This window comes from Triturus cristatus, chromosome 5_2 (genome assembly GCF_964204655.1).
Source record: "Triturus cristatus chromosome 5_2, aTriCri1.1, whole genome shotgun sequence".
Lineage (NCBI taxonomy): Eukaryota > Metazoa > Chordata > Amphibia > Caudata > Salamandridae > Triturus > Triturus cristatus.
Window position 1 is genome coordinate 504699342 of NC_140588.1, and position 18506 is coordinate 504717847.

General features: G+C 43.5%; 2 protein-coding genes across 21 annotated transcripts in view; one reads left to right on the forward strand and one right to left on the reverse strand.

The window, feature by feature from the left end:
* PDE1C (phosphodiesterase 1C) overlaps positions 1 to 18506 on the forward strand; it is a 1636609-nt gene that overhangs the window by 613052 nt on the left and 1005051 nt on the right. The gene's annotated exons all lie outside the window — the stretch shown is intronic.
* The window catches only part of LOC146823222 (uncharacterized), a 312919-nt gene continuing 309638 nt past the window's right edge, over positions 15226 to 18506 (reverse strand). For all 11 annotated transcript variants that reach the window (XR_014962150.1, XR_014962153.1, XR_014962148.1 and 8 more), the window contains one exon: positions 15226 to 16439. The gene's annotated coding sequence lies outside the window, so the exon portion shown is untranslated. The remainder of the gene's footprint in view (positions 16440 to 18506) is intronic.

The following is an 18506-nucleotide window of genomic DNA, read 5'->3' on the forward strand; positions in this document are numbered from 1 at the left end:
CATGATATGCTGTGATAAAAAAAATAAAAAAAAGATAAGATAATTGTGTCTTACCTGCCGCTCCTCCTAGTGACTATTGTCTATATGCAGGGAGTGTAACCACGAGTCAAATGCATTACCCTCTCCCCTTTCCTCCCCACCGCCTTCGGCCACCACCTACGCCGATGTTTAAACTGTGAAATACAGCAATATTCATGGTTCATTGGGCCACGGTGCCCGTGCACCTGTTGCACCAATGGAAACCACGCCCCCAGACAAATGGCTGGCCTTGCGACTTACAGCAGCCCCACGTGTTTGAGAGATGTCTTTTGTCATTAGCTTTGCAGCTGGATGTGGTATGCGGTCTGTACCACAAGAGTCGATGACGACACTGTTACTGATCTTTTGTGGTGTGGAGATTGAAGACACTTGTGCCATTATCATAGTCTTCGGGTGGTCTAGTTGTGTTTACCCATTATAAGTCCAGAACTACAAGTCCCAGAATGCAAAGTACAAAGGAATGGCTCTGCCACACTTGGTGGACGTGGGGCCTCTTGGTAGCTCTGCGTCTGTGTGTTCATGAAGAGGCGTGCGCACGTGTCAGAAGAGCGTGGTCCTGCGTGTGTGTTTGTATTCCATGCTTACCCAAGCGTCTTATCAAGAAACATTGTGCATGGGCTGAGCAGGCTGCACATAGGAACTTACTGGCAAATGTGCAAGTGAAACAGATGGCGTGAAGGAGGGAAGAGGCGCGAGCGGGACGACAAGTGACAGGACGGTTTACAACTGCAGGGAGCCGCAGTGCATGCTTCTGTGGAGACGGCATTGCGTGTGTTTGCGTGGGATGAGGGGCCCTGCACGTGCGTTTATGTGGGAAATACGAGCGCGTGCCTGTGAAGCAGTTGCGTTTTTCTGACTGTGGGTTGTGTGTTCGGAAGGAGCATGGATGTGTATCTTAGAAGAAGAGTGCACACTTTCACCCGGGGGATCACTTACACCCCCGTGCCCAGGGACATCGCCTGGATGCCATCACGGGCCATAAGCCGCGCTATAAAAATCTACAAACTCCAAACTCTTCACCCGGGGTGTGGACATCCTGTGTGCTCTTGTGTTAAGAAGAGAGTGTATGTATGTATACACCTAGTTTGTGACGCTGGTTTCGTGCCTGATGCCGCTGGAGGGTGTTTGCTTGGCTACCAGTTGCATGGATTGTGTGTGTGGGGGTGGTCCTATATAAGCGTTGTGAGTGAGGGCTACATATGTGTACGTGTGCACATGGGATGCATGTTTGGGGGGAAAGGGACAGTGATTGTGTGTGTTTATTCTGACTGCATCCATTAGTGTGTGTGTGGAGAGTGAATTCTTGTGCATGGGGTGTGCATGTTTAGGCCTATGAAAGAAGTTGTGCACCTCGTAGGACAGTGCAGGCGCACGCATGTGGTAAGAGTCTGTGTGACTATGTGTTTAGGAGGACAGTGCATGCTTTATATTCGGAAGGATGTTGTATGTATGAAACGAGAGTGCATCATTGTGTCATTGCTATAGTGCCTGGTGGCACTATTGCATTGTGTGCTGAGTTACGAGCTGAAGTGTGCATAGATGGTGGACGTCTTATAAAGGGCCACTTGAATTATGCGATTATGCAGACACAGCGTTTTTCGCATAATTATGGATTTGCTGCGTTTCCACATAATCCATCTGCTGCGTAATCTGCAAATCTTAATAACAAAAATGTTCCAGCTCAAACGGATCAAAAGTTATTAAAAGTGTGCCACCATGCCTCTGCATAGTTTCACCTTTCAACTGCTTATCGCTGTATTCGGGTCTTAAACTGGTACTAATAAGGTGAAATACTTGTCCAGAAAAATGTGCCGCATTATAATGTATAATTTGTCTTTACTCGCTGCATAATTTAGTCAACCCTGCCACATAACGTGGTTCTCTCCTGTCTCATAATTCCAGTGGCCCTGGTTTTATATATGAGCTATGTTTTAAGGTGACATGTGTGTGCATCTATGCACATGTGTACAGGAAGTGCATGCTTGTGTGCATGGAAGGAGAGTGTTTGCTTTGTAATTGTAAGGGAAGTGCTTGTGGGAAGAAGAAAAGTGCAATCCTGTGTGGTGGAAAGTAGCGTAGTGTGTGTTTGGTGTCATACTGTGTTCATGGACGGAACGCGCTTGCTTTTGTATGTGAAAGAAGAGTGCAATTTTGTGTGTTGGGAAGGAGAGCGCATATTGTGTGATGAAAGTAGGGTGCATAATGTGTCATCAGAAGTAGAGTTCATGCTTATGTTTGTAACATAAGAACACAATCATGTGGGTGGGCAATGAGAGTGCATATTGTGTGATGAAAGTAGGGTGCATAATGTGTGATCAGAAGTATAGAGCACGCTTAGGTGTGTAACATAAGAATACAATCTTGTGTGGGGAAGCAGAGTGCATGCTTGTGTGTGTGAAGGGAGAATTACGTTTTGTGTGTGGGGAAGGAGAGCGCATATTGTGTGATGAAAGTAGGGTGCATATTGTGTGATCAGAAATAGAAAGCACGCTTAGTTGTGTAACATGAGAGTACAATCTAGTGTGGGGAAGCAGAGTGCATGCGTGTGTGAGTGTGAAGGGAGAATTACGTTTTGTGAGTGGGGAAGGAGAGCGCATATTTTGTGATTCCAAGTAGGGTGCATAATGTGTGATCAGAAGTAGAGAGCACGCTAAGGTGTGTAACATAAGAATACAATCTTGTGTGGGGAAGCAGAGTGCATGCTTGTGTGTGTGAAGGGAGAATTACGTTTTGTGTGTGGGGAAGGAGAGCGCATATTGTGTGATGAAAGTAGGGTGCATAATGTGTCATCAGAAATAGAAAGCACGCTTAGTTGTGTAACATGAGAATACAATCTAGTGTGGGGAAGCAGAGTGCATGCGTGTGTGTGTGAAGGGAGAATTACGTTTTGTGTGTGGGGAAGGAGAGCGCATATTGTGTGATTCCAAGTAGGGTACGTATTGTGTGATCAGAAGCGGACTGCATGCTTGCGTGTTACAGAGAGGTTCAGCTGTGTATGTTGGGGAGAAGAGTACACACTTGCACACGTGGCTGCTGTGTAGCAGTTCACATTTGTAGACGAATATTCAATGCTTCTGTTTTTGGGGTGCGAGTGAATAGTTGGCCGCACAGGAGTCGTTTTGGGGGGAAATGAGGATTATTGCTCGCTTGTTCGAAGGAAGAGGGTTTTATGTGAAAGGGGTAAGGTGCCTGCCTGTTGTTGTTAAAGGAGGAAGGTGCATGCTTCCTTGTTTGTGATGAAGGACCAGGAGAGCATCCTTGTTGACGTGCAGGGTGTTGTTTTGTTTATTTCACAATCTTGCAGCACATGGTACTCACTGGCTGCTTCGCAGCGTTTACACGTTTGGATGGACATACCTTTTTGACTTCCACTGGTATTGTGGTTGTGGGCCTTGAGGATTAATTGTCATGTGTTTTGGAACACATGTTGGACACATCATGCCTGCTTGACTGTGTAATACACGTGCTTCTATGCACCAAGAGATGGTCCGGTGCATAAAAGGAGAGTGCATGCCTGTGCAAGTAGAGGGAGTCCAGGATTTGTTGTCCGTTTTGAAGGAGAATGTTTAATTGTGTGTGTTGGGAGAAAGTGCATGCCTGTGTGTGTAGAGTGACGGGGCACGGCCTTGTGGTAGGGAGGACAGCGCAGTACGTAGTTTGAGTAGGTGTTTGCAGAGAGTGGCCGCTGGCCACACCCGCCATTCTTTTTTGGGGCCGGGAGCCTATTTTTGTTTGTAATACTTGGACACAGAGCAAGATAGAGAGTACAGCAAAAATTAACAAAGAAAGATGAATAGAGAGCCAGGAAATGTGTGACAAAGGGAGTAAGCAGCTTTGAAAGTAAGATAAAGAGACTTGAAGCGCATGGTGCTGGGAGACAGGGGCATGGGGTGAGTATGAAACTAGGCAGCCCAGTTTTAAACCCACTACACTTCGTTTTTCATGATTTAAGAACTGTAGAAACCAATCCAGTGTCTTTGGAAGACACGAGCATGTTTTGTGAGTAGAAGGAGAGTGCATATGTGTTTGGCAGAATAAACAGCTCAAACTGCTGCCCAGCAAATAAAAATACTCTTTCTACAATCACTTTCCTTGGATGAAAAAAGTTAGCCATGGGCACAACACATACTTTTACAACGTTGTTTTTAGTTCGCAAGTACCGTTACAACACACTTTTTTATAACGCATAGCATTACTTCGCCAGTGCTTTGAAATGCATATAAAATGTCTTTTCAACGGATCCCAATTCCCCGCATACTTTTACAACGCATTTTTATTTAAATATCCCCCCAACACTACGCTAATTTCTACATCCATTAACACTACCCTACATAACACATACTCCACAACACTACCCTAACCCCTCAAACACTTACCCCAGCACGACCCTCCACTTCCCCCAATCCGGTCCCTACATGCAAACACTACCCTGCACAACCCCTCAACACTACCTTAAACCCTATAACACCACCCTACACTACACAAACACGACAACACTGCCCTAAACCCTAAAGCGCTACCCCCTGCACGACCCTCCCCCTAGCCCCCATTCCAGTCCCTACACTCAAACACTACCCTGCACGACACACCCAACACTACCCTTATCCCTTAAACACTACTCTACACTACACAAACACCACAACACTACCCTAAACCCTAAAACACTACCCCCTGCACTACCATCCTCCTTCCCCCAGTCCAGTCCCTACACTCACACTACACTACATTACACCCCAGACACTACCCTAAACCCTAAAACACTACCCTACACTACACAAACCACATCACTACCCTAAACCCTAAAACACTACCCCCTTGCAAGACCCTCCCCTGACCCCCAGTCCTGTCCCTACACCCAAACACTACCCTGCACGACACCCCAGACACTACCCTAAACCCTAAAACACTACCCTACACTACACAAACACCAAAACACTACCCTAAACCCTAAAACACTACTCCCTGCACGACCCTCCCCGACCACCAGTCCTGTCCCTACACCCAAACGCTACCCTGCACGACCCCCAACACTACCCTTAACCAAAAAACACTACTCCTTAAACACTACCCTAAATCCTAAAAGACTACCCCCTGCACGACCCACCCCCTACCCTAAACCTGTAAAAACTACACAGCCCCTCTTACCTCTCTCTCCTCATGGTTCCTCTCTTCTCCTTCCAGCGTCGTCAGAGGGGCGGTGATTGGTGCACGTCGTTGTGAGGAAACGGAAGAGCCTCAGTTTCCTCACAAAGATGTGAATCGCATTACGCTTGCGTTATAAGAGGGCATGCGATGTAATAACATGCGTAGTAATGGCTACGCGTTGTTACAGCTCATGAGTTGTTACGCTTGCGTTGTAATGGTATGCGGTGCAATAGCCGTGTACTAACGGCTGTTCACCGTAAAACAAGAGTATTCATTTCCGGTCAATAAACACAACACTGATCTTAGAGGCAATGCCCTCTGCTTGCCTCATGTCATTCTGTGTCTCATGGAATGAGAAAAAATCTTGCATTTGTTGGAACATTTCTTAAGTCAAAGATGTACTTGCAGATCCCGCTCCGCTGTTTGGACTGGCAAACCAGTATGTAAAGCAGGATTGAGCCGCCACTGCGCTGTTCACCATTGCGTGGCGACTCTGCCGCACCATACGTTTTGCTTTTGCACTAGGAAGTGGGAGGACTCAGCAACAGATTCCATCATAAAACAAAGTCTCCTTTTGCTAACCATGTTGGCATGTTGAATATACCAGTGCCCTTTCGTGCCAGCCATTTGTTCCAAAGAGGCATTCATCCAAAGCAGGCAGCCGAACTCCAGTGCTCATAAGCCACGTGTACAATGACAAACCTGTCGCTAGTCACCTCTTGTGTGGAGCAGCAGGTTCTAGGAGCAGCGCGTATGTGACAGAAGATTCATGTCACCATCAACAGCAAGTGTGACACCTTGACTCATGGAGAAATATTTCTTTTGTTTCATGATAGGTCTACCTAAAATATTAGTATTTATATAGGACATGTTTACCATTAGTATGATCCCATAAAGCCTTCTGAGTCTGGAATCTAGGATTCTCATTGACTGGAGTCATGGCAGTCTTGGTGGTGTTTGTTGCTGCTTAGTAACGAATGATATTGGATAGTAGCCGGCTTGGGTATAACTGACTAGTTCATCGTCTAGTGCTGGCTCAGACTGGATACTGGCTGGATGGATCCTCTCCTGATTCTGTGTAGTGTGTTGTGTGTCGATGGGTGGACTGAAGGACGTTTCAGTTTGTTTACTGGGGTGGAAAGTTGTCCGTTGCTTGTGGTAGGGTTGCTGTTCAGTTAGGAGGCATCGCTAACCAAATATATGGTTTTGGCACTATGTTGTGCATATTTGGACATTCAATATTTACATTGACTTATTCTGAGTGGTTGATGTGTAGGATCTGAAATGGTGAGAGGATATAGGTGTGATGTTGATGTAACAGCACTTAGATAACTGTGCCACACTGTTTGTCTGATGTGATCTTTGGTGTACAGTAAAAATATGAATATGTCTTGGTATGAATATGCCTTTGGTGAGGCAATGACAAAGCAACCAACCCCCTGTGCAAGTCCTTCAGCTGTCTGCAGTGAGAGTTTGGCTAAAGTGCCTGTTGCCATTTAGCTCATTATGCAGGCTTAGGGCATTGCATACATAGTTTCAGAGTTTTTTTTTAAATTCTTTTTTTTTGGGGGGTTCAAGGTATCTGATTACCCCCAGATTTCCCTAAAATTTCAATCTTTCTGCTTCAAGTTTGGTTGTGCAGTCCTTAGGCTGGGCCCATATGCCTCCTGACCCCTCAAAGTGCCACAGACCCTCTGGGCATCCAGACTAGTGTCCATGTTCCCAGCAATAAAAACATGTTTTTTAAACTTTGGGTAGCTGAATTGGCCCCTCGCGGCCCCACCACATTCGTGTAGGCGTCAGGGGAATGCTCCCCCTTCTTATTCTCCCTTGTATTATTTTTTATGATGCGTGGACTGAGCCCCACCTGACAGAGATAGAGATTGCAACTAGTCAAAGGCTTCTCAGACAGACAGTATGGGATCAAGAGCTCAGAACTCAACAGTAAACCAACAGTTTCAATAACATTTTGTACAGCTTGGTGCTTATCTTTTATGGGGGAAAGAACATATTTGAATCTCATAGCATAACTTATTATTACACAGCACAATTAGGGGAATCAGACATAGGGCTGTAATCCTGTTTGTGATCTTCATTAAGGGACTGCACTCTTTTGGTAACCTTCCCCACTAATAGAGATTCCCAGCATCGATAACCCCTGGTACATCACTCTGAACTAGGCACTAAAAATGTACTAGTGCAGTTCAATCAGAATATTTCCAAAACGTAGATGCGCACAACAGTACAGTTGGCTTTTACCAATCCAAGGTCATAAAAACACCAGCCCTGGCCACATTGAAGTCCTTAGCATACTCTGTGAGGCACTATCATCCTTGGTCATGTACAACTTGGAACTGGATCAAGGTCGCATGCTTGGGATGTCACATTTAGATGCATTTTCCAAACTGAATATGGATTCAAAACGGGGTTGGGTTGGTTTTCTTTTAAATATAATGTTATGGCTGTTCCTCAGACACAGCCTTTGTGCAAAGTGACGACCTTCACACCAGGGAGAAGTGGTGCTGACTCCAGGCAGAAATATTCAAAATAAGGACACAATGAAGCGTGAGATCTCCTGACTTGGCTGGCATCAGCCTTCCTGAAGCAGGAATCAGGAACAGACAAAAGGGCAAACCATACCTAGCAACATCCTCACCTTCAACAACAGAAACTGCAATCCAACTGCAGCACAAAGGGATAGTGCTGAGGAACAAACAATCAGCAGCCCTGTGCTAATGCGGACCTCATTGACTATCTAACGGTAGCCCTGTCTCCATCCTCCTTCAGTTGAGCATTTAGGACTCCACCCTCCAGCTACAGAAATGCTCTCAATACACTTCCATTGTCTGAGGAGACTGCACTCACCCTCCATCCTGTGCCACTCTTCACCAGGGGTCATCCAAAATGTATCTTGCTGGTCTTAGTGATCAATATGTCATAACCTCACTGCACATACACACAATCAGCACCACGATTGTCAGCACAAGGACCTGGGGTTTACAAAATAGCAGCTTCACGTTGGACGAGTAAGCAGACCACAAAGCTTTTGACACAGAGAACAAGCTTTTGACACAAACTATTGATTTCCAAATACTTGGTACGCTGTCGCCACAGCTTCACATGACTTACCTACCACAGGGACATTACTCTCATGTCCACCATAAGGACAGTCTTGGTGCAGAACAAGTTCTGGACCTCACATTACGAGGGACAGTCCTAGTACTGTGTGCCATGCGGCACCAGGTCCAACAAAAAGTCAGGATGCCAATTGCATGCCTGTTTGCTATGTTTGTTTTTGTCATAGGCGAGAGCAAACATTCATATGGAAGCTAGAATTGGAAATGTAACTTTATCTCAACTTTTTGCACCTCCCCTCCAGCTTGAGTTGCACAAAACGTAGCTACATTCAGCAGATTAATCTACGGATGCTAAATTTATTAGCAAGCTATAAAAATACATGTTAAATGGATTGTGAATCTTAACATAATTGCACAGTTGTAATCACAGACTGTGAAGTATGCATATATATAAAATATGTGAAACCAATAATTGCTCTAATGCAACTTTCGCTTCGGATGTGAGTTCTGATGGCATTTTTCACAGGGTATAGCTTTGTCCTATCAATCTCCATTAAAGGTTCATAAACCAGCTGTGATACACATTACCGCGGTCTTTGAAATATGTTGATAAAATTGGTCAAAGCGAGCACAGCATGCATTTGCATCTCTGAAAGTGCTTCGTGGCTCCCCACTCCTAAGTTTTATCAGAAACATCTAAAGGAAACTGCACCACATTTTAAAGGGCGTCTGAGTTTTTTAAACAATATTGAGGAATAGAATGAATGTTCTCTTTTTTAAAGAAATGTACACTACAAAGAGCGTATTCGCATTTATACACTGAATGAAGATATACTGAAGGTTGGGTTTAGAAAGTCTATTAAACAAGAATTACAAAAATCCATATGTCGAAGCAAAAAACATGCAGCATTTTCATGAAGAAAAACAAAAGCTCACAATACCTAGAAACCTTTACGGCATTGACCCAAAATAAGCCACTGCAGCACTACAACAAACTGTAAAATAGGAGACCTTCTCATGTCTTTAGAGCCTACATACCAGTGCCTAAGAACTACATTGCTCCTACACGCCCATCCCTCATGAGACTCTATAAACTGAATATACCCTATATGAAATCATTGATCATACACCTACAGTGTCAACGCCCCTTCTCAGCTGATGAGCTCACACAGTATTGTATCAAAATGTAACACTCCTAACAGTATAATTCCTGTTTACATAGATAGCTTTACATTAAACAGAAAATGTGTCTCCTTAATCAACAAAATAAATGTTTTCAGCTCACAAAATAATCTATCTGTGTGTAGGGACGCCCATATAAAGCTACCCTTCTGCTGTAACAAGGTCACACTATACTGGGATGCAGACGTTCATGGGTATGTGGTAAATAAAGCAGCGACTTGTCGCCTCCATCGTTGTCCCTGCTTGGTCTATACATGTAGCAGAATGGAAGCAGGTACATTCGGCCACTTCCGGTTCCTCTGTGAAGCAAGCATCCATCAGAAGCCGCAGCCAGTTATCAAGAATTCCTCCAGCATTCCGCTCTCGGCATTTGATTTTGCAACCATTCATTTACTCGGCTGCTTGCAATTTCCATTGAATGAAACCCCTTATTTGCTGCTTGTCAAGCACACATTGAATGCTTATAATTCCCGAACAGCTGCTGCTGTCAAGCAAAGGATACACCGCAACAAAAGAATAAAAACCTTGATTTTTGTGAAGCGTTTGTTGGTACCTGGATAGAGATTATCAGAAGGTTGTTCCTTGGTAAGGCTTTCATGACAAACCCTGCTAACTTCTGACCGAACACATAATGCTATTGTATCTTACTGGCGTTATAGAGCGCCTCCTTACCTCTCGCTAGGTCAACAGTGGTTTCCAAGTGGACTAAAAAGTGCCTATTCCATTGTTTGCATGGCTGCAAAGATGTTGGTTTGGGTGCTGCTAATTAAAGAGATCTTGTTGTCGTAGAGGTGGATGGGAAGTGTGCTGCCTTGGTGTTGTGGTAAGATGCTCTTAGCAGAGAGTTGCATGAATAATGCAGTGATGGAGTTAGATAAACACGTGTGCAGATTGCATGTATAAATCAGTAGTTCGCCATGTTCTGTCCAGTTGATGTTAAGCATAAGGAAAGTGTTCTTTTTAGCCTTTGTAATTTCCATGTGGCTTCTGATTATCCTTAGTTTCTTTGGGAGCTTGTTCCGGACTTTGCATGTCTGTACCGATAATGACCCAATCAAGCTTTTGTAAAGGGGTGGATCAAGAGTGATGCATTCGGGATCTGAATGATGGAGTTGTGTACCTTGGAACTGGCAGGTGTTCAGTCTGGATGGCTAGTTTTCCCACTGCCCCTGATGATGTATAATGAGATTTAATGTCAGCTATTTGTGAAGAGCACAACCACCCATATGGATTTCCTGGTGCTTCTAAAAGATGGAAGCAAATGCAAATTACCTGTTTACAAACCTCTAGTTCACTTTTGACGAGAGGGTCTTATGTTGCCTACAGAACTAAAAGTGACCGAATGTCATCCTGAGTGACAAGGAAGAACATTGGATCCTTCGACCCCGATTTGCATGATCTTGGACGCATGCAAAAGGGCAACAGATGCAGCAGGCAATGTTCATGCAACAATATATCTCCTCAGTTAAGATTGACCACCAGTGGTTCTGTCCTCTCAAGCTCAAAAAGCGAGAGAAAGGAACCTAAAGATGGTGCGCTGAGCCAAAGACTGTCAGCGGAGTACCATGTGATGATGGCCAGGTACAGAATCCCAGCATTCAAGCACTAGAGTAAGTCTAGCTGCTGCACTCCTCACTGTCTGAAGCCACCAATGCTTATATGTCACCATTGCAAGATAAAAAGAATACCTAAAAGTGACAAGTGACAGCAATTTAAACCTGACATTGCTATCAGAAGAAATAAGAAAAGAAGGAGACCCAAAACAGAGGGCCAGAAAGCAAGTGCCCAAATGGAAGTAAGGGTACTTAGGGTATTCAAATAATTACTTCATTCTCATCTAACATGAGCTCTGGACAGTTGTGATGCATCACCATGATGCCATATCTCTTCTCCCTTTCAATAAGGAAGTGGGGTTGGCCTCTGGAGAGTTTTTGTGTTATTATTTTGTGGACCTTTTGAGGCTGGGTCTTTTCAAGCTCTGTCCGTCTGCTCATTCACTCCTACCCTCTGCTCATGAACTTACTGTAGCCTCACTGTCCACTCCGAATATTTGGGCTTTGTATTTCAGGAAAGGGAGGCTGTACCTGGGGGCGTTAGAAGACCTCACTGAGGGGCCGATTCACAAAGAGCCTCTGCGCTCGTGGCAGAGGCCGCTCAGTCGTGACAGGGGACCGCACTCAGCACCGGAACTCCACAATGAGTAACTGCAGTGCGGAGGTCCCGTTACCAGTGCAGCCCCCCCTACCACGACTTCGGGGCCTACACCACGAGTGCAGGGGCCCTTTGTGAATCGGAACCACAGTTGTTATTTTTAGATGTTTTTGACTACAACTGTTCCATAATTACGAATTGAGCATTAGCTTATTCTTTTTTGTGTCACATCAATAATTTTTTCCCAGTTCTACTATCTTTTCCTTCGTTGTGTTTCTGCATTCCTCTATCTTATAACACTAAAGCTTACCGATTGGGGCCAAGAATATTGGTACCAACTCTACAAACCTCTCTGCCTTCAGAGCAACCACCTCATAAAGCTGTAAGATCCCACCAGGGTGCCCATTGCGGAGGACCACTTGCCATCCCACTCTGGTAAGTGGTCCGTGGCCATGGGGAACAAAGTCTATAGTTGCTAAACTGATGGGCTTGTGGCTACACAACAAATCTAAAGGACCTCTAAAGCCCCTACCATAGTCTTCTAGTGTTATGAAGTCCTCGTGGTGAAATGGAATAGGTGTCTGCATCGGATTGACCCTAAATGTTAGACAAGATAAAATCCAGTGTAGAACCTCTCCACCTACATGTTTTTTTTAGAATATGTTCATACCTCCTGCATAGAATCTGATCTAGACACAGATCTACCATGAAACCTTATGTAGCACCACAATTTCAACCTGATTATGGGACTGAAGACCAATGAAAACAGGACCACCAAAGGCAGAACCAGGGAAGAAGGGATTCTGAAGAGCAGGTAGGAGCAGAAATAATCACTACTTCAGGATCATAACACTACTTACAGTCTACTGCTTAAAGCACTAAGATTTGCGTCAGAAAAAAACTAGAAAAGTGTTCTATTTATACAGTTCCTGTCTGCTGCAGTTTTCAAGTTTTCTAAGGAAGGAGTGTCTTGGAAAAAAATGCAAAGAAACCAAACGCAAAACAAAATGCACAAACACTGACATGCATACCCTAAATCCGAGCATACAGAGGCACATACAATTTTGGCTAATTTGCAAGTCCCCATTAGCTAGAGGAGCTTGGGAAGTAAGCAGATTGAGTGTGGCTTTCACTTTAAGAATACAATAACTTAGAAGTGGCCTTTGGAGCACTTTTGAGAGTTATATGCATAATAATTACAATAGCTGAGATGCATATTGGCAGAGGGACTTTATACAACTTGGCAATTTGATGTTACTTGTTGTGCTGTGTTTAGATGGAATGCTCAATGTCTTTAGGTTTAAAAATAAGGTACTTGCCCAATTTTGGTTCCCAAGAGAAGTTACTTAGAAAAGTAAGTTCTCTCATTAGCCTCTCTGCTTCTCATTCCTGTAACCAACTGTTGCATAACGTGTAGTATTTACGGACATTGCCAATGAAACATTCTATTCAGTATGTGCAGACAGAGATATTTTAGCACCTTTATACGGTATTCTGCATGGGAAATTCAAAGGTTACAGCGATACTGTTCTGACTGCAAACAAAATACCCATCAACAGTCTGTTCGCCAGTGTACCTCTCCTATGGGTCATGTGAGTTCTATTTGAAATAAGTTGAAGTAATGTAGCTGGTTTAGCCAGTTTACAATTCATCAGTAATTAATATAATTTGAAAACACCTCTTGCTCCTCAGTAGACATAATGGGCACTAATACACGTGAAACAGCCATTTCAACACAGTCATACCACGCAATTCGTTACGAGGTACCATTTAACACGCAATGCCTTTACAATGCAATGTATTTACCACACATACCATTAGCATGCATGCATTTACAACACAAGGTATGAATATTTAAGGTATCTATCTATCTATCTATCTATCTATCTATCTATCTATCTATCTATCTATCTATCTATCGGTATTTTTAGGGTTTGGGGTGGGTAGGGGGATAGGGTGATAAGGGTGTTTAATGGCTTAGGGGTGGGTAGGGGGATAGGGTGATAAGGGTGTTTAATGGCTTAGGGGTGGGTAGGGGGATAGGGTGATAAGGGTGTTTAATGGCTTAGGAGTGGGTAGGGGGATAGGGTGATAAGGGTGTTTAATGGCTTAGGGGTGGGTAGGGGGATAGGGTGATAAGGGTGTTTAATGGCTTAGGGGTGGGTAGGGGGATAGGGTGATAAGGGTGTTTAATGGCTTAGGGGTGGGTAGGGGGATAGGGTGATAAGGGTGTTTAATGGCTTAGGGGTGGGTAGATGTACATAGGGGCAACTGCATTTTTAGGGCTTAGACATGGGTAGGGGTATGGGGTAGAAGTAAGGGAATTTTTAGGGTTTAGGGGTGGGTAGGTGTATAGAGTGGTAAGGGTAATTTTAGGGTTTATAGGGTGGGTACAGATTAAGGACCTTATTACGCCTTCAGTGGTCCATAGGACCGCCGAACCTGTGGTGCCGGTCCAACCACAGCCACACTGCGGGCCGGCCTGCAGTATTATGAGTGTGGGGGTCGACAGCACCATGGGGGTGCAGCGGTCAGAAGCACTAACATGTTGGTGGTGCTGCTGCGGCACTGCCAGGCATATTAAGAGTTGCCTGTCCACCGCCCTTTTCATGGCACTGAGCCCATCATGAAAAAGGTGGCGGAGAGGCAACAAAGGGGGCCCTAGCAGCACCCACTGCCTCTTCTGGGCCAGGGGGTGCATTCAGGGTGGGTCACATGTAGTGCCTCCCTGGTTTTGCACCCCCAGTTCCTGCACGGTGTGGCATGTATGCTACACGATGCAGGAAGGTACAGTCGGCAGTCTGAGAATGGCGATCTGCATGTCAGCCTCTTCAATGACCCTGAAAGACCTCCGCAGCACCAGCCGCCAGACCAGGATTTAACTCCTAATCTGGCAGGCAGCAGTACCACGGCTTATGTAGTCCTACAGCAGACGCTTAGGGACGCCAAAGTCATAATAAGACCCATAGTGAATTAAGGGTATTTTTAGGGTTAGAAGTCGGGTAGGGGTATAGGGTGGTAAAGGTCCGTTTAGGGGTGGGTAAGAGTATAGGGTGGTAAGGGTATATTCAGTGTCTAGGGTTGGGCATAGGGTGGTAAGGGTATTTTTTTAGAGTTTAGGGGTGGAGGTATAGGTTGGGAAGGGCATTTTCAGGATTTAGGGTGGGTATGGGTATAGGGTGGTAAGTGTATTTACTAGGGTTTAGGTGCAGGTAGAGGTATGGGTGGTAACAACATTTTTAGGTTTTAGGGGTGGGTAGGGGTTTAAAGTGGTAAGGGCATATTTTAGGGTTTAAGGGTGGGTTGTGGAATAGGTTAGTAATCTTAAAAAGGGTGGAAGATAAATAATTTTTTTAAAGGTAGGGGTCAGTGGTCTCCCCTAATACAGAAAAATATATAAATAAATAAGAAAGGGGGGTTTGAGGTGTGTTTCCCTCCCTCAAAAAGTAATTTACAATTAGTTACATCATATATATATATATATATATATATATATATATATATCCAAACACGCGATCACGGAAGTCCGGAGCTTCAAGCGTGGCGGTCCTGGATGGGCTCCGTTAACCCCATATCAAACACCAACTTTTGCTATTCCAAAAGAAATCCAGGACACGCAAGAGTCTTTGTTGAAAGGATTTAATGGGCGAGGTAGCGCCTCACCAACGCGGTTCGCTTAACAGCTTTTTCACGGTATGGCGGACATCTTACTTTCCCGTATTTACATCATGCCTCAAACAACAACATTGAGGAAGGACTAAAAGGGTTCTATGTGTTCTCTCTTACACACATAAGCGCCATTTTGACATGTTGTATTATGCTATACTTTACAATTGCAAATTAATGAGAGACCTTCCAACAAAAGGCACAAGTCGTAAATACTCATCGGTTATACTTAATCATTGTAATACCATATCTCCACATTATGCGTGGTGACATCAATGCCTCCATAATTGTGTGTGCAGTAATATCGGCACACAAACAAAAACTTCTTTGTGTTTGAACAATAAAGCATTATTGACTCTCTATATTTTTGTCAATGTGCCTATAACCAGCTCAACATTTGTGACTATACAATTGATGGTCATCTCAAGATTATATAGACCCCTGTGGGTTGCAGTTCCGACAGTCTGATTGGAATGTGAGATCATGATACAATCCAACTTTACATGCTATTGCAATCAAGCATTGGTAACATCAACTGCACAAAATGAATAGACCCATGATTGCATGCAGTTGCAATAAAGCATTGGTGACATCAACTACATGAAATGAATAGACCCCTAATTGGTCATTAACTTCACTGCTGTTTAACAGGTCTTTGGAACATTGTAAACCCAAGTGGGTTATGAATTTGCCCTCCGCATATTACCAATATGCGGCTGCAAGTCTCGCCCAAGTGGGCCAAGAATCCAATGTAATCAATATCCATTAATAAAATTTGACTAACAAGCACTTGATGTTTCTAGTCTGTCAGATTGACATAATGGCAATTATTCTAGTGATTTATCTAGAATCAGCCCATAACCATAGTCCTTACATCTAGGAAAATAAAGAAATCCACCTCAACATCAATTAATTAAACTGCAATAGCTAAATCCCACATACTAAAATAGTACTGAATACATCAAGAAATTTGTACACTGATTTGTGTACTTTTAGCAAAATCTCTTCTTTTTTTACAGAAAACATATCAACTCTTAATTTTTACAAATGTACAGCCATCTCTTCGCTTGAATTGAGTCCTTCAGGCATCACGGTGTCAAAGTCAATTATGTAACCTTGATTCCAGGCATCTTAACTGGCGTTGTCTGTCACCTCCTCTTTCATGTCGTGCAATTGCATCTACAACAACATAGGATAAAAGTTTTTCATTTTGCTCATGTATGTTGAAGAAGTGACGGGCTACAGGGTATTGAATGTCATGTTTTTTAATAGCACGTAGATGCTCTAGGACTCTTTTCTTTGCTTGGTGTACTGTGCTGCCTATGTACAACTTTCCACATGGGCAGATCAAACAATACACACAATATTCTGTTTTACAATTAAAATTTCCTTTGATTATGAAATCCCTTTTGGTACCTGATAACTTGAGTATCTTACAGTCTGTACTATGAGCACACGCCTTACAACGTTTACATGTTGTGAAACCAATGGAACTTGTGCACTGGCCAACTTCTGTAGCAACTACCATGTTCTTGCATAGATCATCTTTCAAAGATTTACTCCTACGGAAAGTTATCTGTGGAGTGTCATTCAAATACTCATTTAGAGTCGAATCACTCTTCAGAATGTGCCAGTTTTTATCAAATAGTTGCCTGATTTGAAATGCATTTTTCGAAAAGATAGTTATAAACCTTACTGAATCCTTAGTTTCAGATAACGTAGGTTTCGAGTGCAAAAGATTTGATCTATTCAATGAATCAGCCTTAACGATCGCTTGTTTAATGGTCTTATCACTGTAACCCCGTTGTTTGAATCTGGTACTCATGGTTATTTTCTCTTTCTCATACTCCTCTGTAGTGCTACAATTGCGCTTAGCCCTGATTAACTCCCCATAGGGAATGCTTTGGATTAGGCTAGACGGATGGGCGCTCTGAGCGTTTAAAAGACTATTCCCAGCCGTCTGCTTTCTATGCAACTTAGTAACCAGTGTATTGTTGGAAACTGATACCTCCACATCCAAAAACACAATCATAGAATCACTTATTTGGGAAGTGAATTGTAGATTTTCGTCATTGTTGTTAAGGGAGTCAATAAAAGTTACAGCTGACTCCTCATCACCTCTCCAGATTAAAAATATATCATCTATGAATCTAGCCCATATGATGATCCTGTCATCCTGAGCTTCCCCAACTTGGGACATAAAAATTCCTAAAAACCCCCAGGTAGACCCATAGTATCTTCTATGGGTTCTCAACTTGAAGTAACATCTAAGTTTATTGATTATTATCTACGCCCTTTTGTCAGTGCTTTACCAGCATATCTTAAAGATAAAGATTGATAAATTTATGCCATGCACAAATGGTGCCCTTCGGGCACCGTTTGCGCACGGGGTGGGGAGAGTGTGGATAATTTTAAAAAAAAAATATTTTTTACCGTACGCGTACGGTAAGCGTAATCGGCGATTTTTCGAAAAAAATTAAAAATTAATTTTTGGCCTTGGGGGTTCTTTGGGGACACATTCACCAAGGCTAGGTGGTTTGGAGCTGTCTAAACAGTCCCTTTACATGTTTTTTGCCTTTGTTTTTCTCAGGAACTACTGAACAGATTTACACCAGACCTACAAAAGGCACTTCCTTGACCTGAGGACTACCTCTCTGCCAAATTTCAAGTAACTCTGTTCAGCCGTTCGTGCTGTAGCTGTGTCTAAAGGTCCTATGGAAAAATGCATGGGAAAAACGCGTTTTGGGACCCCCCTTTTTTCTCAGCCCCCGCTTGACGAATCCCCCCGAGACTTTCAGGGTAGGAGCGGAGCGTAGCGCCCCACCTATTTTGAAAATTTCACGAGGATTCGTCGACCGGCGCCAAAGTTATTCCAAATAGAATGTTGCGGATTTCCTATGGAAACAGGGTCCTAACTATAACTATCTACTGGCGACCGCTAGTAGATAATATATATATAATGCTCCCATTGTCAGTTTATTTGCAGTCACGAAGTTCAGCAAGTACGATTCACACACACATATATGTGTGTGTGTGTATATATATATATAAATATATATATATATATTTATATTTAGTGGTATTTACCCCTGCACATACCGATCAGTAATTGTGTAAAATTGTGGTGAAAGTTTTCCATGCTACATCAAGTAACACGGATCAGCTTTTAAATCATCGGGAACAGCATTTGCAAGAAATTGAAATCCTTTGCCCTACAAGAAATAGACTTCTCTGAGGCATTATTTA